The following is a 23,952-nucleotide window of genomic DNA, read 5'->3' on the forward strand; positions in this document are numbered from 1 at the left end:
TCTGGGTGTGCTACTTTGCCCTAGAGCTGAAAGGCACAACGTGCAGGCTTCTTTCCAAAGGGCGAGTTGGGCCCCACAGCATCTTGCTTCCAGCTCTTTGGGAAGCTAAGAAACAACTCGCTCTGCACAGTGCTCTTACAGCCTACGGGGAACATGTCTTCCAAAGGCCAGTGAAACGCAGTTTCTTTGCAGGCCTGATCTGGCTAAGGTACGACTTCTGCTCTGGGTGTGCTACTTTGCCCTAGAGCTGAAAGGCACAACGTGCAGGCTTCTTTCCAAAGGGCGAGTTGGGCCCCACAGCATCTTGCTTCCAGCTCTTTGGGAAGCTAAGAAACAACTCGCTCTGCACAGTGCTCTTACAGCCTACCGGGAACATGTCTTCCAAAGGCCTGTGAAACGCAGTTTCTTTACAGGCCTGATCTGGCTGAATTAGGACTTCTGCTCTGGGTGTGCTACTTTGCCCTAGAGCTGAAAGGCACAACGTGCAGGCTTCTTTCCAAAGGGCGAGTTGGGCCCCACAGCATCTTGCTTCCAGCTCTTTGGGAAGCTAAGAAACAACTCGCTCTGCACAGTGCTCTTACAGCCTACCGGGAACATCTCTTCCAAAGGCCTGTGAAACACAGTTTCTTTGCAGGCCTGATCTGGCTGAAGTAGGACTTCTGCTCTGGGTGTGCTACTTTGCCCTAGAGCTGAAAGGCACAACGTGCAGGCTTCTTTCCAAAGGGCGAGTTGGGCCCCACAGCATCTTGCTTCCAGCTCTTTGGGAAGCTAAGAAACAACTCGCTCTGCACAGTGCTCTTACAGCCTACCGGGAACATCTCTTCCAAAGGCCTGTGAAACGCAGTTTCTTTGCAGGCCTGATCTGGCTGAAGTAGGACTTCTGCTCTGGGTGTGCTACTTTGCCCTAGAGCTGAAAGGCACAACGTGCAGGCTTCTTTCCAAAGGGCGAGTTGGGCCCCACAGCATCTTGCTTCCAGCTCTTTGGGAAGCTAAGAAACAACTCGCTCTGCACAGTGCTCTTAAAGCCTAACGGGAACATCTCTTCCAAAGGCCAGTGAAACGCAGTTTCTTTGCAGGCCTGATCTGGCTGAAGTAGGACTTCTGCTCTGGGTGTGCTACTTTGCCCTGGAGCCTAAAGGCACAACGTGCAGGCTTCTTTCCAAAGGGCGAGTTGGGCCCCACAGCATCTTGCTTCCAGCTCTTTGGGAAGCTAAGAAACAACTCGCTCTGCACAGTGCTCTTACAGCCTAGTGGGAACATCTCTTCCAAAGGCCTGTGAAACGCAGTTTCTTTGCAGGCCTGATCTGGCTGAAGTAGGACTTCTGCTCTGGGTGTGCTACTTTGCCCTAGAGCTGAAAGGCACAACGTGCAGGCTTCTTTCCAAAGGTCGAGTTGGGACCCACAGCATCTTGCTTCCAGCTCTTTGGGAAGCTAAGAAACAACTCGCTCTGCACAGTGCTCTTACAGCCTACCGGGAACATCTCTTCCAAAGGCCTGTGAAACGCAGTTTCTTTGCAGGCCTGATCTGGCTGAAGTAGGACTTCTGCTCTGGGTGTGCTACTTTGCCCTAGAGCTGCAAGGCACAACGTGCAGGCTTCTTTCCAAAGGGCGAGTTGGGCCCCACAGCATCTTGCTTCCAGCTCTTTGGGAAGCTAAGAAACAACTCGCTCTGCACAGTGCTCTTACAGCCTACCGGGAACATGTCTTCCAAAGGCCTGTGAAACGCAGTTTCTTTGCAGGCCTGATCTGGCTGAAGTAGGACTTCTGCTCTGGGTGTGCTACTTTGCCCTAGAGCTGAAAGGCACAACGTGCAGGCTTCTTTCCAAAGGGCGAGTTGGGCCCCACAGCATCTTGCTTCCAGCTCTTTGGGAAGCTAAGAAACAACTCGCTCTGCACAGTGCTCTTACAGCCTACCGTGAACATCTCTTCCAAAGGCCTGTGAAACGCAGTTTCTTTGCAGGCCTGATCTGGCTGAATTAGGACTTCTGCTCTGCGTGTGCTACTTTGCCCTAGAGCTGAAAGGCACAACGTGCAGGCTTCTTTCCAAAGGGCGAGTTGGGCCCCACAGCATCTTGCTTCCAGCTCTTTGGGAAGCTAAGAAACAACTCGCTCTGCACAGTGCTCTTACAGCCTACCGGGAACATGTCTTCCAAAGGCCTGTGAAACGCAGTTTCTTTGCAGGCCTGATCTGGCTGAAGTAGGACTTCTGCTCTGGGTGTGCTACTTTGCCCTAGAGCTGAAAGGCACAACGTGCAGGCTTCTTTCCAAAGGGCGAGTTGGGCCCCACAGCATCTTGCTTCCAGCTCTTTGGGAAGCTAAGAAACAACTCGCTCTGCACAGTGCTCTTACAGCCTACCGTGAACATCTCTTCCAAAGGCCTGTGAAACGCAGTTTCTTTGCAGGCCTGATCTGGCTGAATTAGGACTTCTGCTCTGCGTGTGCTACTTTGCCCTAGAGCTGAAAGGCACAACGTGCAGGCTTCTTTCCAAAGGGCGAGTTGGGCCCCACAGCATCTTGCTTCCAGCTCTTTGGGAAGCTAAGAAACAACTCGCTCTGCACAGTGCTCTTACAGCCTACCGGGAACATCTCTTCCAAAGGCCTGTGAAACGCAGTTTCTTTGCAGGCCTGATCTGGCTGAAGTAGGACTTCTGCTCTGGGTGTGCTACTTTGCCCTAGAGCTGAAAGGCACAACGTGCAGGCTTCTTTCCAAAGGGCGAGTTGGGCCCCACAGCATCTTGCTTCCAGCTCTTTGGGAAGCTAAGAAACAACTCGCTCTGCACAGTGCTCTTACAGCCTACCGGGAACATCTCTTCCAAAGGCCTGTGAAACGCAGTTTCTTTGCAGGCCTGATCTGGCTGAAGTAGGACTTCTGCTCTGGGTGTGCTACTTTGCCCTAGAGCTGAAAGGCACAACGTGCAGGCTTCTTTCCAAAGGGCGAGTTGGGCCCCACAGCATCTTGCTTCCAGCTCTTTGGGAAGCTAAGAAACAACTCGCTCTGCACAGTGCTCTTAAAGCCTAACGGGAACATCTCTTCCAAAGGCCAGTGAAACGCAGTTTCTTTGCAGGCCTGATCTGGCTGAAGTAGGACTTCTGCTCTGGGTGTGCTACTTTGCCCTGGAGCGTAAAGGCACAACGTGCAGGCTTCTTTCCAAAGGGCGAGTTGGGCCCCACAGCATCTTGCTTCCAGCTCTTTGGGAAGCTAAGAAACAACTCGCTCTGCACAGTGCTCTTACAGCCTAGTGGGAACATCTCTTCCAAAGGCCTGTGAAACGCAGTTTCTATGCAGGCCTGATCTGGCTGAAGTAGGACTTCTGCTCTGGGTGTGCTACTTTGCCCTAGAGCTGAAAGGCACAACGTGCAGGCTTCTTTCCAAAGGTCGAGTTGGGACCCACAGCATCTTGCTTCCAGCTCTTTGGGAAGCTAAGAAACAACTCGCTCTGCACAGTGCTCTTACAGCGTACCGGGAACATCTCTTCCAAAGGCCTGTGAAACGCAGTTTCTTTGCAGGCCTGATCTGGCTGAAGTAGGACTTCTGCTCTGGGTGTGCTACTTTGCCCTAGAGCTGCAAGGCACAACGTGCAGGCTTCTTTCCAAAGGGCGAGTTGGGCCCCACAGCATCTTGCTTCCAGCTCTTTGGGAAGCTAAGAAACAACTCGCTCTGCACAGTGCTCTTACAGCCTACCGGGAACATGTCTTCCAAAGGCCTGTGAAACGCAGTTTCTTTGCAGGCCTGATCTGGCTGAAGTAGGACTTCTGCTCTGGGTGTGCTACTTTGCCCTAGAGCTGAAAGGCACAACGTGCAGGCTTCTTTCCAAAGGGCGAGTTGGGCCCCACAGCATCTTGCTTCCAGCTCTTTGGGAAGCTAAGAAACAACTCGCTCTGCACAGTGCTCTTACAGCCTACCGTGAACATCTCTTCCAAAGGCCTGTGAAACGCAGTTTCTTTGCAGGCCTGATCTGGCTGAATTAGGACTTCTGCTCTGCGTGTGCTACTTTGCCCTAGAGCTGAAAGGCACAACGTGCAGGCTTCTTTCCAAAGGGCGAGTTGGGCCCCACAGCATCTTGCTTCCAGCTCTTTGGGAAGCTAAGAAACAACTCGCTCTGCACAGTGCTCTTACAGCCTACCGGGAACATGTCTTCCAAAGGCCTGTGAAACGCAGTTTCTTTGCAGGCCTGATCTGGCTGAAGTAGGACTTCTGCTCTGGGTGTGCTACTTTGCCCTAGAGCTGAAAGGCACAACGTGCAGGCTTCTTTCCAAAGGGCGAGTTGGGCCCCACAGCATCTTGCTTCCAGCTCTTTGGGAAGCTAAGAAACAACTCGCTCTGCACAGTGCTCTTACAGCCTACCGTGAACATCTCTTCCAAAGGCCTGTGAAACGCAGTTTCTTTGCAGGCCTGATCTGGCTGAATTAGGACTTCTGCTCTGCGTGTGCTACTTTGCCCTAGAGCTGAAAGGCACAACGTGCAGGCTTCTTTCCAAAGGGCGAGTTGGGCCCCACAGCATCTTGCTTCCAGCTCTTTGGGAAGCTAAGAAACAACTCGCTCTGCACAGTGCTCTTACAGCCTACCGGGAACATCTCTTCCAAAGGCCTGTGAAACGCAGTTTCTTTGCAGGCCTGATCTGGCTGAAGTAGGACTTCTGCTCTGGGTGTGCTACTTTGCCCTAGAGCTGAAAGGCACAACGTGCAGGCTTCTTTCCAAAGGGCGAGTTGGGCCCCACAGCATCTTGCTTCCAGCTCTTTGGGAAGCTAAGAAACAACTCGCTCTGCACAGTGCTCTTACAGCCTACGGGGAACATCTCTTCCAAAGGCCTGTGAAACGCAGTTTCTTTGCAGGCCTGATCTGGCTAAGGTACGACTTCTGCTCTGGGAGTGCTACTTTGCCCTAGAGCTGAAAGGCACAACGTGCAGGCTTCTTTCCAAAGGGCGAGTTGGGCCCCACAGCATCTTGCTTCCAGCTCTTTGGGAAGCTAAGAAACAACTCGCTCTGCACAGTGCTCTTACAGCCTACCGGGAACATCTCTTCCAAAGGCCTGTGAAACGCAGTTTCTTTGCAGGCCTGATCTGGCTGAAGTAGGACTTCTGCTCTGGGTGTGCTACTTTGCCCTAGAGCTGAAAGGCACAACGTGCAGGCTTCTTTCCAAAGGGCGAGTTGGGCCCCACAGCATCTTGCTTCCAGCTCTTTGGGAAGCTAAGAAACAACTCGCTCTGCACAGTGCTCTTACAGCCTAGTGGGAACATCTCTTCCAAAGGCCTGTGAAACGCAGTTTCTTTGCAGGCCTGATCTGGCTGAAGTAGGACTTCTGCTCTGGGTGTGCTACTTTGCCCTAGAGCTGAAAGGCACAACGTGCAGGCTTCTTTCCAAAGGGCGAGTTGGGCCCCACAGCATCTTGCTTCCAGCTCTTTGGGAAGCTAAGAAACAACTCGCTCTGCACAGTGCTCTTACAGCCTAGTGGGAACATCTCTTCCAAAGGCCTGTGAAACGCAGTTTCTTTGCAGGCCTGATCTGGCTGAAGTAGGACTTCTGCTCTGGGTGTGCTACTTTGCCCTAGAGCTGAAAGGCACAACGTGCAGGCTTCTTTCCAAAGGGCGAGTTGGGCCCCACAGCATCTTGCTTCCAGCTCTTTGGGAAGCTAAGAAACAACTCGCTCTGCACAGTGCTCTTACAGCCTTGTGGGAACATCTCTTCCAAAGGCCTGTGAAACGCAGTTTCTTTGCAGGCCTGATCTGGCTGAAGTAGGACTTCTGCTCTGGGTGTGCTCCTTTGCCCTAGAGCTGAAAGGCACAACGTGCAGGCTTCTTTCCAAAGGGCGAGTTGGGCCCCACAGCATCTTGCTTCCAGCTCTTTGGGAAGCTAAGAAACAACTCGCTCTGCACAGTGCTCTTACAGCCTACCGGGAACATCTCTTCCAAAGGCCTGTGAAACGCAGTTTCTTTGCAGGCCTGATCTGGCTGAAGTAGGACTTCTGCTCTGGGTGTGCTACTTTGCCCTAGAGCTGAAAGGCACAACGTGCAGGCTTCTTTCCAAAGGGCGAGTTGGGCCCCACAGCATCTTGCTTGCAGCTCTTTGGGAAGCTAAGAAACAACTCGCTCTGCACAGTGCTCTTACAGCCTACTGGGAACATCTCTTCCAAAGGCCTGTGAAACGCAGTTTCTTTGCAGGCCTGATCTGGCTGAAGTAGGACTTCTGCTCTGCGTGTGCTACTTTGCCCTAGAGCTGAAAGGCACAACGTGCAGGCTTCTTTCCAAAGGGCGAGTTGGGCCCCACAGCATCTTGCTTCCAGCTCTTTGGGAAGCTAAGAAACAACTCGCTCTGCACAGTGCTCTTACAGCCTAGTGGGAACATCTCTTCCAAAGGCCTGTGAAACGCAGTTTCTTTGCAGGCCTGATCTGGCTGAAGTAGGACTTCTGCTCTGGGTGTGCTACTTTGCCCTAGAGCTGAAAGGCACAACGTGCAGGCTTCTTTCCAAAGGGCGAGTTGGGCCCCACAGCATCTTGCTTCCAGCTCTTTGGGAAGCTAAGAAACAACTCGCTCTGCACAGTGCTCTTACAGCCTACCGGGAACATCTCTTCCAAAGGCCTGTGAAACGCAGTTTCTTTGCAGGCCTGATCTGGCTGAAGTAGGACTTCTGCTCTGGGTGTGCTACTTTGCCCTAGAGCTGAAAGGCACAACGTGCAGGCTTCTTTCCAAAGGGCGAGTTGGGCCCCACAGCATCTTGCTTCCAGCTCTTTGGGAAGCTAAGAAACAACTCGCTCTGCACAGTGCTCTTACAGCCTACCGGGAACATGTCTTCCAAAGGCCTGTGAAACGCAGTTTCTTTGCAGGCCTGATCTGGATGAAGTAGGACTTCTGCTCTGGGTGTGCTACTTTGCCCTAGAGCTGAAAGGCACAACGTGCAGGCTTCTTTCCAAAGGGCGAGTTGGGCCCCACAGCATCTTGCTTCCAGCTCTTTGGGAAGCTAAGAAACAACTCGCTCTGCACAGTGCTCTTACAGCCTAGTGGGAACATCTCTTCCAAAGGCCTGTGAAACGCAGTTTCTTTGCAGGCCTGATCTGGATGAAGTAGGACTTCTGCTCTGGGTGTGCTACTTTGCCCTAGAGCTGAAAGGCACAACGTGCAGGCTTCTTTCCAAAGGGCGAGTTGGGCCCCACAGCATCTTGCTTCCAGCTCTTTGGGAAGCTAAGAAACAACTCGCTCTGCACAGTGCTCTTACAGCCTTGTGGGAACATCTCTTCCAAAGGCCTGTGAAACGCAGTTTCTTTGCAGGCCTGATCTGGCTGAAGTAGGACTTCTGCTCTGGGTGTGCTACTTTGCCCTAGAGCTGAAAGGCACAACGTGCAGGCTTCTTTCCAAAGGGCGAGTTGGGCCCCACAGCATCTTGCTTCCAGCTCTTTGGGAAGCTAAGAAACAACTCGCTCTGCACAGTGCTCTTACAGCCTACCGGGAACATGTCTTCGAAAGACCTGTGAAACGCAGTTTCTTTGCAGGCCTGATCTGGCTGAAGTAGGACTTCTGCTCTGGGTGTGCTACTTTGCCCTAGAGCTGAAAGGCACAACGTGCAGGCTTCTTTCCAAAGGACGAGTTGGGCCCCTCAGCATCTTGCTTCCAGCTCTTTGGGAAGCTAAGAAACAACTCGCTTTGCACAGTGCTCTTACAGCCTACCGGGAACATCTCTTCCAAAGGCCTGTGAAACGCAGTTTCTTTGCAGGCCTGATCTGGCTGAAGTAGGACTTCTGCTCTGCGTGTGCTACTTTGCCCTAGAGCTGAAAGGCACAACGTGCAGGCTTCTTTCCAAAGGGCGAGTTGGGCCCCACAGCATCTTGCTTCCAGCTCTTTGGGAAGCTAAGAAACAACTCGCTCTGCACAGTGCTCTTACAGCCTACCGGGAACATCTCTTCCAAACGCCTGTGAAACGCAGTTTCTTTGCAGGCCTGATCTGGCTGAAGTAGGACTTCTGCTCTGCGTGTGCTACTTTGCCCTAGAGCTGAAAGGCACAACGTGCAGGCTTCTTTCCAAAGGGCGAGTTGGGCCCCACAGCATCTTGCTTCCAGCTCTTTGGGAAGCTAAGAAACAACTCGCTCTGCACAGTGCTCTTACAGCCTACCGGGAACATCTCTTCCAAAGGCCTGTGAAACGCAGTTTCTTTGCAGGCCTGATCTGGCTGAAGTAGGACTTCTGCTCTGGGTGTGCTACTTTGCCCTAGAGCTGAAAGGCACAACGTGCAGGCTTCTTTCCAAAGGGCGAGTTGGGCCCCACAGCATCTTGCTTCCAGCTCTTTGGGAAGCTAAGAAACAACTTGCTCTGCACAGTGCTCTTACAGGCTACCGGGAACATCTCTTCCAAAGGCCTGTGAAACGCAGTTTCTTTGCAGGCCTGATCTGGCTGAAGTAGGACTTCTGCTCTGGGTGTGCTACTTTGCCCTAGAGCTGAAAGACACAACGTGCAGGCTTCTTTCCAAAGGGCGAGTTGGGCCCCACAGCATCTTGCTTCCAGCTCTTTGGGAAGCTAAGAAACAACTCGCTCTGCACAGTGCTCTTACAGCCTAGTGGGAACATCTCTTCCAAAGGCCTGTGAAACGCAGTTTCTTTGCAGGCCTGATCTGGCTGAAGTAGGACTTCTGCTCTGGGTGTGCTACTTTGCCCTAGAGCTGAAAGGCACAACGTGCAGGCTTCTTTCCAAAGGGCGAGTTGGGCCCCACAGCATCTTGCTTCCAGCTCTTTGGGAAGCTAAGAAACAACTCGCTCTGCACAGTGCTCTTACAGCCTAGTGGGAACATCTCTTCCAAAGGCCTGTGAAACGCAGTTTCTTTGCAGGCCTGATCTGGCTGAAGTAGGACTTCTGCTCTGGGTGTGCTACTTTGCCCTAGAGCTGAAAGGCACAACGTGCAGGCTTCTTTCCAAAGGGCGAGTTGGGCCCCACAGCATCTTGCTTCCAGCTCTTTGGGAAGCTAAGAAACAACTCGCTCTGCACAGTGCTCTTACAGCCTACGGGGAACAGCTCTTCCAAAGGCCTGTGAAACGCAGTTTCTTTGCAGGCCTGATCTGGCTGAAGTAGGACTTCTGCTCTGGGTGTGCTACTTTGCCCTAGAGCTGAAAGGCACAACGTGCAGGCTTCTTTCCAAAGGGCGAGTTGGGCCCCACAGCATCTTGCTTCCAGCTCTTTGGGAAGCTAAGAAACAACTCGCTCTGCACAGTGCTCTTACAGCCTACCGGGAACATGTCTTCCAAAGGCCTGTGAAACGCAGTTTCTTTGCAGGCCTGATCTGGCTGAAGTAGGACTTCTGCTCTGGGTGTGCTACTTTGCCCTAAAGCTGAAAGGCACAACGTGCAGGCTTCTTTCCAAAGGGCGAGTTGGGCCCCACAGCATCTTGCTTCCAGCTCTTTGGGAAGCTAAGAAACAACTCGCTCTGCACAGTGCTCTTACAGCCTTGTGGGAACATCACTTCCAAAGGCCTGTGAAACGCAGTTTCTTTGCAGGCCTGATCTGGCTGAAGTAGGACTTCTGCTCTGGGTGTGCTACTTTGCCCTAGAGCTGAAAGGCACAACGTGCAGGCTTCTTTCCAAGGGGCGAGTTGGGCCCCACAGCATCTTGCTTCCAGCTCTTTGGGAAGCTAAGAAACAACTCGCTCTGCACAGTGCTCTTACAGCCTACCGGGAACATCTCTTCCAAAGGCCTGTGAAACGCAGTTTCTTTGCAGGCCTGATCTGGCTGAAGTAGGACTTCTGCTCTGGGTGTGCTACTTTGCCCTAGAGCTGAAAGGCACAACGTGCAGGCTTCTTTCCAAAGGGCGAGTTGGGCCCCACAGCATCTTGCTTCCAGCTCTTTGGGAAGCTAAGAAACAACTCGCTCTGCACAGTGCTCTTATACCCTACCGGGAACATCTCTTCCAAAGGCCTGTGAAACGCAGTTTCTTTGCAGGCCTGATCTGGCTGAAGTAGGACTTCTTCTCTGGGTGTGCTACTTTGCCCTAGAGCTGAAAGGCACAACGTGCAGGCTTCTTTCCAAAGGGCGAGTTGGGCCCCACAGCATCTTGCTTCCAGCTCTTTGGGAAGCTAAGAAACAACTCGCTCTGCACAGTGCTCTTACAGCCTACCGGGAACATCTCTTCCAAAGGCCTGTGAAACGCAGTTTCTTTGCAGGCCTGATCTGGATGAAGTAGGACGTCTGCTCTGGGTGTGCTACTTTGCCCTAGAGCTGAAAGGCACAACGTGCAGGCTTCTTTCCAAAGGGCGAGTTGGGCCCCACAGCATCTTGCTTCCAGCTCTTTGGGAAGCTAAGAAACAACTCGCTCTGCACAGTGCTCTTACAGCCTAGTGGGAACATCTCTTCCAAAGGCCTGTGAAACGCAGTTTCTTTGCAGGCCTGATCTGGCTGAAGTAGGACTTCTGCTCTGGGTGTGCTACTTTGCCCTAGAGCTGAAAGGCACAACGTGCAGGCTTCTTTCCAAAGGGCGAGTTGGGCCCCACAGCATCTTGCTTCCAGCTCTTTGGGAAGCTAAGAAACAACTCGCTCTGCACAGTGCTGTTACAGCCTAGTGGGAACATCTCTTCCAAAGGCCTGTGAAACGCAGTTTCTTTGCAGGCCTGATCTGGCTGAAGTAGGACTTCTGCTCTGGGTGTGCTACTTTGCCCTAGAGCTGAAAGGCACAACGTGCAGGCTTCTTTCCAAAGGGCGAGTTGGGCCCCACAGCATCTTGCTTCCAGCTCTTTGGGAAGCTAAGAAACAACTCGCTCTGCACAGTGCTCTTACAGCCTACCGGGAACATCTCTTCCAAAGGCCTGTGAAACGCAGTTTCTTTGCAGGCCTGATCTGGCTGAAGTAGGACTTCTGCTCTGGGTGTGCTACTTTGCCCTAGAGCTGAAAGGCACAACGTGCAGGCTTCTTTCCAAAGGGCGAGTTGGGCCCCACAGCATCTTGCTTCCAGCTCTTTGGGAAGCTAAGAAACAACTCGCTCTGCACAGTGCTCTTACAGCCTACCGTGAACATCTCTTCCAAAGGCCTGTGAAACGCAGTTTCTTTGCAGGCCTGATCTGGCTGAATTAGGACTTCTGCTCTGCGTGTGCTACTTTGCCCTAGAGCTGAAAGGCACAACGTGCAGGCTTCTTTCCAAAGGGCGAGTTGGGCCCCACAGCATCTTGCTTCCAGCTCTTTGGGAAGCTAAGAAACAACTCGCTCTGCACAGTGCTCTTACAGCCTAGTGGGAACATCTCTTCCAAAGGCCTGTGAAACGCAGTTTCTTTGCAGGCCTGATCTGGCTGAAGTAGGACTTCTGCTCTGGGTGTGCTACTTTGCCCTAGAGCTGAAAGGCACAACGTGCAGGCTTCTTTCCAAAGGGCGAGTTGGGCCCCACAGCATCTTGCTTCCAGCTCTTTGGGAAGCTAAGAAACAACTCGCTCTGCACAGTGCTCTTACAGCCTACCGGGAACATGTCTTCCAAAGGACTGTGAAACGCAGTTTCTTTACAGACCTGATCTGGCTGAAGTAGGACTTCTGCTCTGGGTGTGCTACTTTGCCCTAGAGCTGAAAGGCACAACGTGCAGGCTTCTTTCCAAAGGGCGAGTTGGGCCCCACAGCATCTTGCTTCCAGCTCTTTGGGAAGCTAAGAAACAACTCGCTCTGCACAGTGCTCTTACAGCCTACGGGGAACATGTCTTCCAAAGGCCAGTGAAACGCAGTTTCTTTGCAGGCCTGATCTGGCTAAGGTACGACTTCTGCTCTGGGTGTGCTACTTTGCCCTAGAGCTGAAAGGCACAACGTGCAGGCTTCTTTCCAAAGGGCGAGTTGGGCCCCACAGCATCTTGCTTCCAGCTCTTTGGGAAGCTAAGAAACAACTCGCTCTGCACAGTGCTCTTACAGCCTACCGGGAACATGTCTTCCAAAGGCCTGTGAAACGCAGTTTCTTTACAGGCCTGATCTGGCTGAAGTAGGACTTCTGCTCTGGGTGTGCTACTTTGCCCTAGAGCTGAAAGGCACAACGTGCAGGCTTCTTTCCAAAGGGCGAGTTGGGCCCCACAGCATCTTGCTTCCAGCTCTTTGGGAAGCTAAGAAACAACTCGCTCTGCACAGTGCTCTTACAGCCTACCGGGAACATCTCTTCCAAAGGCCTGTGAAACACAGTTTCTTTGCAGGCCTGATCTGGCTGAAGTAGGACTTCTGCTCTGGGTGTGCTCCTTTGCCCTAGAGCTGAAAGGCACAACGTGCAGGCTTCTTTCCAAAGGGCGAGTTGGGCCCCACAGCATCTTGCTTCCAGCTCTTTGGGAAGCTAAGAAACAACTCGCTCTGCACAGTGCTCTTACAGCCTACCGGGAACATCTCTTCCAAAGGCCTGTGAAACGCAGTTTCTTTGCAGGCCTGATCTGGCTGAAGTAGGACTTCTGCTCTGGGTGTGCTACTTTGCCCTAGAGCTGAAAGGCACAACGTGCAGGCTTCTTTCCAAAGGGCGAGTTGGGCCCCACAGCATCTTGCTTCCAGCTCTTTGGGAAGCTAAGAAACAACTCGCTCTGCACAGTGCTCTTAAAGCCTAACGGGAACATCTCTTCCAAAGGCCAGTGAAACGCAGTTTCTTTGCAGGCCTGATCTGGCTGAAGTAGGACTTCTGCTCTGGGTGTGCTACTTTGCCCTGGAGCTGAAAGGCACAACGTGCAGGCTTCTTTCCAAAGGGCGAGTTGGGCCCCACAGCATCTTGCTTCCAGCTCTTTGGGAAGCTAAGAAACAACTCGCTCTGCACAGTGCTCTTACAGCCTAGTGGGAACATCTCTTCCAAAGGCCTGTGAAACGCAGTTTCTTTGCAGGCCTGATCTGGCTGAAGTAGGACTTCTGCTCTGGGTGTGCTACTTTGCCCTAGAGCTGAAAGGCACAACGTGCAGGCTTCTTTCCAAAGGGCGAGTTGGGCCCCACAGCATCTTGCTTCCAGCTCTTTGGGAAGCTAAGAAACAACTCGCTCTGCACAGTGCTCTTACAGCCTAGTGGGAACATCTCTTCCAAAGGCCTGTGAAACGCAGTTTCTTTGCAGGCCTGATCTGGCTGAAGTAGGACTTCTGCTCTGGGTGTGCTACTTTGCCCTAGAGCTGCAAGGCACAACGTGCAGGCTTCTTTCCAAAGGGCGAGTTGGGCCCCACAGCATCTTGCTTCCAGCTCTTTGGGAAGCTAAGAAACAACTCGCTCTGCACAGTGCTCTTATACCCTACCGGGAACATCTCTGCCAAAGGCCTGTGAAACGCAGTTTCTTTGCAGGCCTGATCTGGCTGAAGTAGGACTTCTTCTCTGGGTGTGCTACTTTGCCCTAGAGCTGAAAGGCACAACGTGCAGGCTTCTTTCCAAAGGGCGAGTTGGGCCCCACAGCATCTTGCTTCCAGCTCTTTGGGAAGCTAAGAAACAACTCGCTCTGCACAGTGCTCTTACAGCCTACCGGGAACATCTCTTCCAAAGGCCTGTGAAACGCAGTTTCTTTGCAGGCCTGATCTGGATGAAGTAGGACGTCTGCTCTGGGTGTGCTACTTTGCCCTAGAGCTGAAAGGCACAACGTGCAGGCTTCTTTCCAAAGGGCGAGTTGGGCCCCACAGCATCTTGCTTCCAGCTCTTTGGGAAGCTAAGAAACAACTCGCTCTGCACAGTGCTCTTACAGCCTACCGGGAACATCTCTTCCAAAGGCCTGTGAAACGCAGTTTCTTTGCAGGCCTGATCTGGCTGAAGTAGGACTTCTGCTCTGGGTGTGCTACTTTGCCCTAGAGCTGAAAGGCACAACGTGCAGGCTTCTTTCCAAAGGGCGAGTTGGGCCCCACAGCATCTTGCTTCCAGCTCTTTGGGAAGCTAAGAAACAACTCGCTCTGCACAGTGCTCTTACAGCCTACCGGGAACATCTCTTCCAAAGGCCTGTGAAACGCAGTTTCTTTGCAGGCCTGATCTGGCTGAAGTAGGACTTCTGCTCTGGGTGTGCTACTTTGCCCTAGAGCTGAAAGGCACAACGTGCAGGCTTCTTTGCAAAGGGCGAGTTGGGCCCCACAGCATCTTGCTTCCAGCTCTTTGGGAAGCTAAGAAACAACTCGCTCTGCACAGTGCTCTTACAGCCTACCGGGAACATCTCTTCCAAAGGCCTGTGAAACGCAGTTTCTTTGCAGGCCTGATCTGGCTGAAGTAGGACTTCTGCTCTGGGTGTGCTACTTTGCCCTAGAGCTGAAAGACACAACGTGCAGGCTTCTTTCCAAAGGGCGAGTTGGGCCCCACAGCATCTTGCTTCCAGCTCTTTGGGAAGCTAAGAAACAACTCGCTCTGCACAGTGCTCTTACAGCCTACCGTGAACATCTCTTCCAAAGGCCTGTGAAACGCAGTTTCTTTGCAGGCCTGATCTGGCTGAATTAGGACTTCTGCTCTGCGTGTGCTACTTTGCCCTAGAGCTGAAAGGCACAACGTGCAGGCTTCTTTCCAAAGGCCGAGTTGGGCCCCACAGCATCTTGCTTCCAGCTCTTTGGGAAGCTAAGAAACAACTCGCTCTGCACAGTGCTCTTACAGCCTAGTGGGAACATCTCTTCCAAAGGCCTGTGAAACGCAGTTTCTTTGCAGGCCTGATCTGGCTGAAGTAGGACTTCTGCTCTGGGTGTGCTACTTTGCCCTAGAGCTGAAAGGCACAACGTGCAGGCTTCTTTCCAAAGGGCGAGTTGGGCCCCACAGCATCTTGCTTCCAGCTCTTTGGGAAGCTAAGAAACAACTCGCTCTGCACAGTGCTCTTACAGCCTACCGGGAACATCTCTTCCAAAGGCCTGTGAAACGCAGTTTCTTTGCAGGCCTGATCTGGCTGAAGTAGGACTTCTGCTCTGGGTGTGCTACTTTGCCCTAGAGCTGAAAGGCACAACGTGCAGGCTTCTTTCCAAAGGGCGAGTTGGGCCCCACAGCATCTTGCTTCCAGCTCTTTGGGAAGCTAAGAAACAACTCGCTCTGCACAGTGCTCTTAAAGCCTAACGGGAACATCTCTTCCAAAGGCCAGTGAAACGCAGTTTCTTTGCAGGCCTGATCTGGCTGAAGTAGGACTTCTGCTCTGGGTGTGCTACTTTGCCCTGGAGCTGAAAGGCACAACGTGCAGGCTTCTTTCCAAAGGGCGAGTTGGGCCCCACAGCATCTTGCTTCCAGCTCTTTGGGAAGCTAAGAAACAACTCGCTCTGCACAGTGCTCGTACAGACTAGTGGGAACATCTCTTCCAAAGGCCTGTGAAACGCAGTTTCTTTGCAGGCCTGATCTGGCTGAAGTAGGACTTCTGCTCTGGGTGTGCTACTTTGCCCTAGAGCTGAAAGGCACAACGTGCAGGCTTCTTTCCAAAGGTCGAGTTGGGACCCACAGCATCTTGCTTCCAGCTCTTTGGGAAGCTAAGAAACAACTCGCTCTGCACAGTGCTCTTACAGCCTACCGGGAACATCTCTTCCAAAGGCCTGTGAAACGCAGTTTCTTTGCAGGCCTGATCTGGCTGAAGTAGGACTTCTGCTCTGGGTGTGCTACTTTGCCCTAGAGCTGCAAGGCACAACGTGCAGGCTTCTTTCCAAAGGGCGAGTTGGGCCCCACAGCATCTTGCTTCCAGCTCTTTGGGAAGCTAAGAAACAACTCGCTCTGCACAGTGCTCTTACAGCCTACCGGGAACATGTCTTCCAAAGGCCTGTGAAACGCAGTTTCTTTGCTGGCCTGATCTGGCTGAAGTAGGACTTCTGCTCTGGGTGTGCTACTTTGCCCTAGAGCTGAAAGGCACAACGTGCAGGCTTCTTTCCAAAGGGCGAGTTGGGCCCCACAGCATCTTGCTTCCAGCTCTTTGGGAAGCTAAGAAACAACTCGCTCTGCACAGTGCTCTTACAGCCTACCGTGAACATCTCTTCCAAAGGCCTGTGAAACGCAGTTTCTTTGCAGGCCTGATCTGGCTGAATTAGGACTTCTGCTCTGCGTGTGCTACTTTGCCCTAGAGCTGAAAGGCACAACGTGCAGGCTTCTTTCCAAAGGGCGAGTTGGGCCCCACAGCATCTTGCTTCCAGCTCTTTGGGAAGCTAAGAAACAACTCGCTCTGCACAGTGCTCTTACAGCCTAGTGGGAACATCTCTTCCAAAGGCCTGTGAAACGCAGTTTCTTTGCAGGCCTGATCTGGCTGAAGTAGGACTTCTGCTCTGGGTGTGCTACTTTGCCCTAGAGCTGAAAGGCACAACGTGCAGGCTTCTTTCCAAAGGGCGAGTTGGGCCCCACAGCATCTTGCTTCCAGCTCTTTGGGAAGCTAAGAAACAACTCGCTCTGCACAGTGCTCTTACAGCCTACCGGGAACATCTCTTCCAAAGGCCTGTGAAACGCAGTTTCTTTGCAGGCCTGATCTGGCTGAAGTAGGACTTCTGCTCTGGGTGTGCTACTTTGCCCTAGAGCTGAAAGGCACAACGTGCAGGCTTCTTTCCAAAGGGCGAGTTGGGCCCCTCAGCATCTTGCTTCCAGCTCTTTGGGAAGCTAAGAAACAACTCGCTCTGCACAGTGCTCTTACAGCCTACCGGGAACATCTCTTCCAAAGGCCTGTGAAACGCAGTTTCTTTGCAGGCCTGATCTGGCTAAGGTACGACTTCTGCTCTGGGTGTGCTACTTTGCCCTAGAGCTGAAAGGCACAACGTGCAGGCTTCTTTCCAAAGGGCGAGTTGGGCCCCACAGCATCTTGCTTCCAGCTCTTTGGGAAGCTAAGAAACAACTCGCTCTGCACAGTGCTCTTACAGCCTAGTGGGAACATCTCTTCCAAAGGCCTGTGAAACGCAGTTTCTTTGCAGGCCTGATCTGGCTGAAGTAGGACTTCTGCTCTGGGTGTGCTACTTTGCCCTAGAGCTGAAAGGCACAACGTGCAGGCTTCTTTCCAAAGGGCGAGTTGGGCCCCACAGCATCTTGCTTCCAGCTCTTTGGGAAGCTAAGAAACAACTCGCTCTGCACAGTTCTCTTACAGACTAGTGGGAACATCTCTGCCAAAGGCCTGTGAAACGCAGTTTCTTTGCAGGCCTGATCTGGCTGAAGTAGGACTTCTGCTCTGGGTGTGCTACTTTGCCCTAGAGCTGAAAGGCACAACGTGCAGGCTTCTTTCCAAAGGGCGAGTTGGGCCCCACAGCATCTTGCTTCCAGCTCTTTGGGAAGCTAAGAAACAACTCGCTCTGCACAGTGCTCTTACAGCCTTGTGGGAACATCTCTTCCAAAGGCCTGTGAAACGCAGTTTCTTTGCAGGCCTGATCTGGCTGAAGTAGGACTTCTGCTCTGGGTGTGCTACTTTGCCCTAGAGCTGAAAGGCACAACGTGCAGGCTTCTTTCCAAAGGGCGAGTTGGGCCCCACAGCATCTTGCTTCCAGCTCTTTGGGAAGCTAAGAAACAACTCGCTCTGCACAGTGCTCTTACAGCCTACCGGGAACATCTCTTCCAAAGGCCTGTGAAACGCAGTTTCTTTGCAGGCCTGATCTGGCTGAAGTAGGACTTCTGCTCTGGGTGTGCTACTTTGCCCTAGAGCTGAAAGGCACAACGTGCAGGCTTCTTTCCAAAGGGCGAGTTGGGCCCCACAGCATCTTGCTTGCAGCTCTTTGGGAAGCTAAGAAACAACTCGCTCTGCACAATGCTCTTACAGCCTACCGGGAACATCTCTTCCAAAGGCCTGTGAAACGCAGTTTCTTTGCAGGCCTGATCTGGCTGAAGTCGGACTTCTGCTCTGCGTGTGCTACTTTGCCCTAGAGCTGAAAGGCACAACGTGCAGGCTTCTTTCCAAAGGGCGAGTTGGGCCCCACAGCATCTTGCTTGCAGCTCTTTGGGAAGCTAAGAAACAACTCGCTCTGCACAGTGCTCTTACAGCCTACCGGGAACATCTCTTCCAAAGGCCTGTGAAACGCAGTTTCTTTGCAGGCCTGATCTGGCTGAAGTAGGACTTCTGCTCTGGGTGTGCTACTTTGCCCTAGAGCTGAAAGGCACAACGTGCAGGCTTCTTTCCAAAGGGCGAGTTGGGCCCCACAGCATCTTGCTTCCAGCTCTTTGGGAAGCTAAGAAACAACTCGCTCTGCACAGTGCTCTTACAGCCTACCGGGAACATCTCTTCCAAAGGCCTGTGAAACGCAGTTTCTTTGCAGGCCTGATCTGGATGAAGTAGGACGTCTGCTCTGGGTGTGCTACTTTGCCCTAGAGCTGAAAGGCACAACGTGCAGGCTTCTTTCCAAAGGGCGAGTTGGGCCCCACAGCATCTTGCTTCCAGCTCTTTGGGAAGCTAAGAAACAACTCGCTCTGCACAGTGCTCTTACAGCCTAGTGGGAACATCTCTTCCAAAGGCCTGTGAAACGCAGTTTCTTTGCAGGCCTGATCTGGCTGAAGTAGGACTTCTGCTCTGGGTGTGCTACTTTGCCCTAGAGCTGAAAGGCACAACGTGCAGGCTTCTTTCCAAAGGGCGAGTTGGGCCCCACAGCATCTTGCTTCCAGCTCTTTGGGAAGCTAAGAAACAACTCGCTCTGCACAGTGCTCTTACAGCCTACCGGGAACATCTCTTCCAAAGGCCTGTGAAACGCAGTTTCTTTGCAGGCCTGATCTGGCTGAAGTAGGACTTCTGCTCTGGGTGTGCTACTTTGCCCTAGAGCTGAAAGGCACAACGTGCAGGCTTCTTTCCAAAGGGCGAGTTGGGCCCCACAGCATCTTGCTTCCAGCTCTTTGGGAAGCTAAGAAACAACTCGCTCTGCACAGTGCTCTTACAGCCTACCGGGAACATCTCTTCCAAAGGCCTGTGAAACGCAGTTTCTTTGCAGGCCTGATCTGGCTGAAGTAGGACTTCTGCTCTGGGTGTGCTACTTTGCCCTAGAGCTGAAAGGCACAACGTGCAGGCTTCTTTCCAAAGGGCGAGTTGGGCCCCACAGCATCTTGCTTCCAGCTCTTTGGGAAGCTAAGAAACAACTCGCTCTGCACAGTGCTCTTACAGCCTACGGGGAACATGTCTTCCAAAGGCCTGTGAAACGCAGTTTCTTTGCAGGCCTGATCTGGCTGAATTAGGACTTCTGCTCTGCGTGTGCTACTTTGCCCTAGAGCTGAAAGGCACAACGTGCAGGCTTCTTTCCAAAGGGCGAGTTGGGCCCCACAGCATCTTGCTTCCAGCTCTTTGGGAAGCTAAGAAACAACTCGCTCTGCACAGTGCTCTTACAGCCTAGTGGGAACATCTCTTCCAAAGGCCTGTGAAACGCAGTTTCTTTGCAGGCCTGATCTGGCTGAAGTAGGACTTCTGCTCTGGGTGTGCTACTTTGCCCTAGAGCTGAAAGGCACAACGTGCAGGCTTCTTTCCAAAGGGCGAGTTGGGCCCCACAGCATCTTGCTTCCAGCTCTTTGGGAAGCTAAGAAACAACTCGCTCTGCACAGTTCTCTTACAGCCTACCGGGAACATGTCTTCCAAAGGCCTGTGAAACGCAGTTTCTTTACAGACCTGATCTGGCTGAAGTAGGACTTCTGCTCTGGGTGTGCTACTTTGCCCTAGAGCTGAAAGGCACAACGTGCAGGCTTCTTTCCAAAGGGCGAGTTGGGCCCCACAGCATCTTGCTTCCAGCTCTTTGGGAAGCTAAGAAACAACTCGCTCTGCACAGTGCTCTTACAGCCTACGGGGAACATGTCTTCCAAAGGCCAGTGAAACGCAGTTTCTTTGCAGGCCTGATCTGGCTAAGGTACGACTTCTGCTCTGGGTGTGCTACTTTGCCCTAGAGCTGAAAGGCACAACGTGCAGGCTTCTTTCCAAAGGGCGAGTTGGGCCCCACAGCATCTTGCTTCCAGCTCTTTGGGAAGCTAAGAAACAACTCGCTCTGCACAGTGCTCTTACAGCCTACCGGGAACATGTCTTCCAAAGGCCTGTGAAACGCAGTTTCTTTACAGGCCTGATCTGGCTGAATTAGGACTTCTGCTCTGGGTGTGCTACTTTGCCCTAGAGCTGAAAGGCACAACGTGCAGGCTTCTTTCCAAAGGGCGAGTTGGGCCCCACAGCATCTTGCTTCCAGCTCTTTGGGAAGCTAAGAAACAACTCGCTCTGCACAGTGCTCTTACAGCCTACCGGGAACATCTCTTCCAAAGGCCTGTGAAACACAGTTTCTTTGCAGGCCTGATCTGGCTGAAGTAGGACTTCTGCTCTGGGTGTGCTACTTTGCCCTAGAGCTGAAAGGCACAACGTGCAGGCTTCTTTCCAAAGGGCGAGTTGGGCCCCACAGCATCTTGCTTCCAGCTCTTTGGGAAGCTAAGAAACAACTCGCTCTGCACAGTGCTCTTACAGCCTACCGGGAACATCTCTTCCAAAGGCCTGTGAAACGCAGTTTCTTTGCAGGCCTGATCTGGCTGAAGTAGGACTTCTGCTCTGGGTGTGCTACTTTGCCCTAGAGCTGAAAGGCACAACGTGCAGGCTTCTTTCCAAAGGGCGAGTTGGGCCCCACAGCATCTTGCTTCCAGCTCTTTGGGAAGCTAAGAAACAACTCGCTCTGCACAGTGCTCTTAAAGCCTAACGGGAACATCTCTTCCAAAGGCCAGTGAAACGCAGTTTCTTTGCAGGCCTGATCTGGCTGAAGTAGGACTTCTGCTCTGGGTGTGCTACTTTGCCCTGGAGCCTAAAGGCACAACGTGCAGGCTTCTTTCCAAAGGGCGAGTTGGGCCCCACAGCATCTTGCTTCCAGCTCTTTGGGAAGCTAAGAAACAACTCGCTCTGCACAGTGCTCTTACAGCCTAGTGGGAACATCTCTTCCAAAGGCCTGTGAAACGCAGTTTCTTTGCAGGCCTGATCTGGCTGAAGTAGGACTTCTGCTCTGGGTGTGCTACTTTGCCCTAGAGCTGAAAGGCACAACGTGCAGGCTTCTTTCCAAAGGTCGAGTTGGGACCCACAGCATCTTGCTTCCAGCTCTTTGGGAAGCTAAGAAACAACTCGCTCTGCACAGTGCTCTTACAGCCTACCGGGAACATCTCTTCCAAAGGCCTGTGAAACGCAGTTTCTTTGCAGGCCTGATCTGGCTGAAGTAGGACTTCTGCTCTGGGTGTGCTACTTTGCCCTAGAGCTGCAAGGCACAACGTGCAGGCTTCTTTCCAAAGGGCGAGTTGGGCCCCACAGCATCTTGCTTCCAGCTCTTTGGGAAGCTAAGAAACAACTCGCTCTGCACAGTGCTCTTACAGCCTACCGGGAACATGTCTTCCAAAGGCCTGTGAAACGCAGTTTCTTTGCAGGCCTGATCTGGCTGAAGTAGGACTTCTGCTCTGGGTGTGCTACTTTGCCCTAGAGCTGAAAGGCACAACGTGCAGGCTTCTTTCCAAAGGGCGAGTTGGGCCCCACAGCATCTTGCTTCCAGCTCTTTGGGAAGCTAAGAAACAACTCGCTCTGCACAGTGCTCTTACAGCCTACCGTGAACATCTCTTCCAAAGGCCTGTGAAACGCAGTTTCTTTGCAGGCCTGATCTGGCTGAATTAGGACTTCTGCTCTGCGTGTGCTACTTTGCCCTAGAGCTGAAAGGCACAACGTGCAGGCTTCTTTCCAAAGGGCGAGTTGGGCCCCACAGCATCTTGCTTCCAGCTCTTTGGGAAGCTAAGAAACAACTCGCTCTGCACAGTGCTCTTACAGCCTACCGGGAACATGTCTTCCAAAGGCCTGTGAAACGCAGTTTCTTTGCAGGCCTGATCTGGCTGAAGTAGGACTTCTGCTCTGGGTGTGCTACTTTGCCCTAGAGCTGAAAGGCACAACGTGCAGGCTTCTTTCCAAAGGGCGAGTTGGGCCCCACAGCATCTTGCTTCCAGCTCTTTGGGAAGCTAAGAAACAACTCGCTCTGCACAGTGCTCTTACAGCCTACCGTGAACATCTCTTCCAAAGGCCTGTGAAACGCAGTTTCTTTGCAGGCCTGATCTGGCTGAATTAGGACTTCTGCTCTGCGTGTGCTACTTTGCCCTAGAGCTGAAAGGCACAACGTGCAGGCTTCTTTCCAAAGGGCGAGTTGGGCCCCACAGCATCTTGCTTCCAGCTCTTTGGGAAGCTAAGAAACAACTCGCTCTGCACAGTGCTCTTACAGCCTACCGGGAACATCTCTTCCAAAGGCCTGTGAAACGCAGTTTCTTTGCAGGCCTGATCTGGCTGAAGTAGGACTTCTGCTCTGGGTGTGCTACTTTGCCCTAGAGCTGAAAGGCACAACGTGCAGGCTTCTTTCCAAAGGGCGAGTTGGGCCCCACAGCATCTTGCTTCCAGCTCTTTGGGAAGCTAAGAAACAACTCGCTCTGCACAGTGCTCTTACAGCCTACCGGGAACATCTCTTCCAAAGGCCTGTGAAACGCAGTTTCTTTGCAGGCCTGATCTGGCTGAAGTAGGACTTCTGCTCTGGGTGTGCTACTTTGCCCTAGAGCTGAAAGGCACAACGTGCAGGCTTCTTTCCAAAGGGCGAGTTGGGCCCCACAGCATCTTGCTTCCAGCTCTTTGGGAAGCTAAGAAACAACTCGCTCTGCACAGTGCTCTTAAAGCCTAACGGGAACATCTCTTCCAAAGGCCAGTGAAACGCAGTTTCTTTGCAGGCCTGATCTGGCTGAAGTAGGACTTCTGCTCTGGGTGTGCTACTTTGCCCTGGAGCGTAAAGGCACAACGTGCAGGCTTCTTTCCAAAGGGCGAGTTGGGCCCCACAGCATCTTGCTTCCAGCTCTTTGGGAAGCTAAGAAACAACTCGCTCTGCACAGTGCTCTTACAGCCTAGTGGGAACATCTCTTCCAAAGGCCTGTGAAACGCAGTTTCTATGCAGGCCTGATCTGGCTGAAGTAGGACTTCTGCTCTGGGTGTGCTACTTTGCCCTAGAGCTGAAAGGCACAACGTGCAGGCTTCTTTCCAAAGGTCGAGTTGGGACCCACAGCATCTTGCTTCCAGCTCTTTGGGAAGCTAAGAAACAACTCGCTCTGCACAGTGCTCTTACAGCGTACCGGGAACATCTCTTCCAAAGGCCTGTGAAACGCAGTTTCTTTGCAGGCCTGATCTGGCTGAAGTAGGACTTCTGCTCTGGGTGTGCTACTTTGCCCTAGAGCTGCAAGGCACAACGTGCAGGCTTCTTTCCAAAGGGCGAGTTGGGCCCCACAGCATCTTGCTTCCAGCTCTTTGGGAAGCTAAGAAACAACTCGCTCTGCACAGTGCTCTTACAGCCTACCGGGAACATGTCTTCCAAAGGCCTGTGAAACGCAGTTTCTTTGCAGGCCTGATCTGGCTGAAGTAGGACTTCTGCTCTGGGTGTGCTACTTTGCCCTAGAGCTGAAAGGCACAACGTGCAGGCTTCTTTCCAAAGGGCGAGTTGGGCCCCACAGCATCTTGCTTCCAGCTCTTTGGGAAGCTAAGAAACAACTCGCTCTGCACAGTGCTCTTACAGCCTACCGTGAACATCTCTTCCAAAGGCCTGTGAAACGCAGTTTCTTTGCAGGCCTGATCTGGCTGAATTAGGACTTCTGCTCTGCGTGTGCTACTTTGCCCTAGAGCTGAAAGGCACAACGTGCAGGCTTCTTTCCAAAGGGCGAGTTGGGCCCCACAGCATCTTGCTTCCAGCTCTTTGGGAAGCTAAGAAACAACTCGCTCTGCACAGTGCTCTTACAGCCTACCGGGAACATGTCTTCCAAAGGCCTGTGAAACGCAGTTTCTTTGCAGGCCTGATCTGGCTGAAGTAGGACTTCTGCTCTGGGTGTGCTACTTTGCCCTAGAGCTGAAAGGCACAACGTGCAGGCTTCTTTCCAAAGGGCGAGTTGGGCCCCACAGCATCTTGCTTCCAGCTCTTTGGGAAGCTAAGAAACAACTCGCTCTGCACAGTGCTCTTACAGCCTACCGTGAACATCTCTTCCAAAGGCCTGTGAAACGCAGTTTCTTTGCAGGCCTGATCTGGCTGAATTAGGACTTCTGCTCTGCGTGTGCTACTTTGCCCTAGAGCTGAAAGGCACAACGTGCAGGCTTCTTTCCAAAGGGCGAGTTGGGCCCCACAGCATCT

This window comes from Equus caballus, chromosome 16, assembly GCF_041296265.1.
Source record: "Equus caballus isolate H_3958 breed thoroughbred chromosome 16, TB-T2T, whole genome shotgun sequence".
NCBI lineage: Eukaryota > Metazoa > Chordata > Mammalia > Perissodactyla > Equidae > Equus > Equus caballus.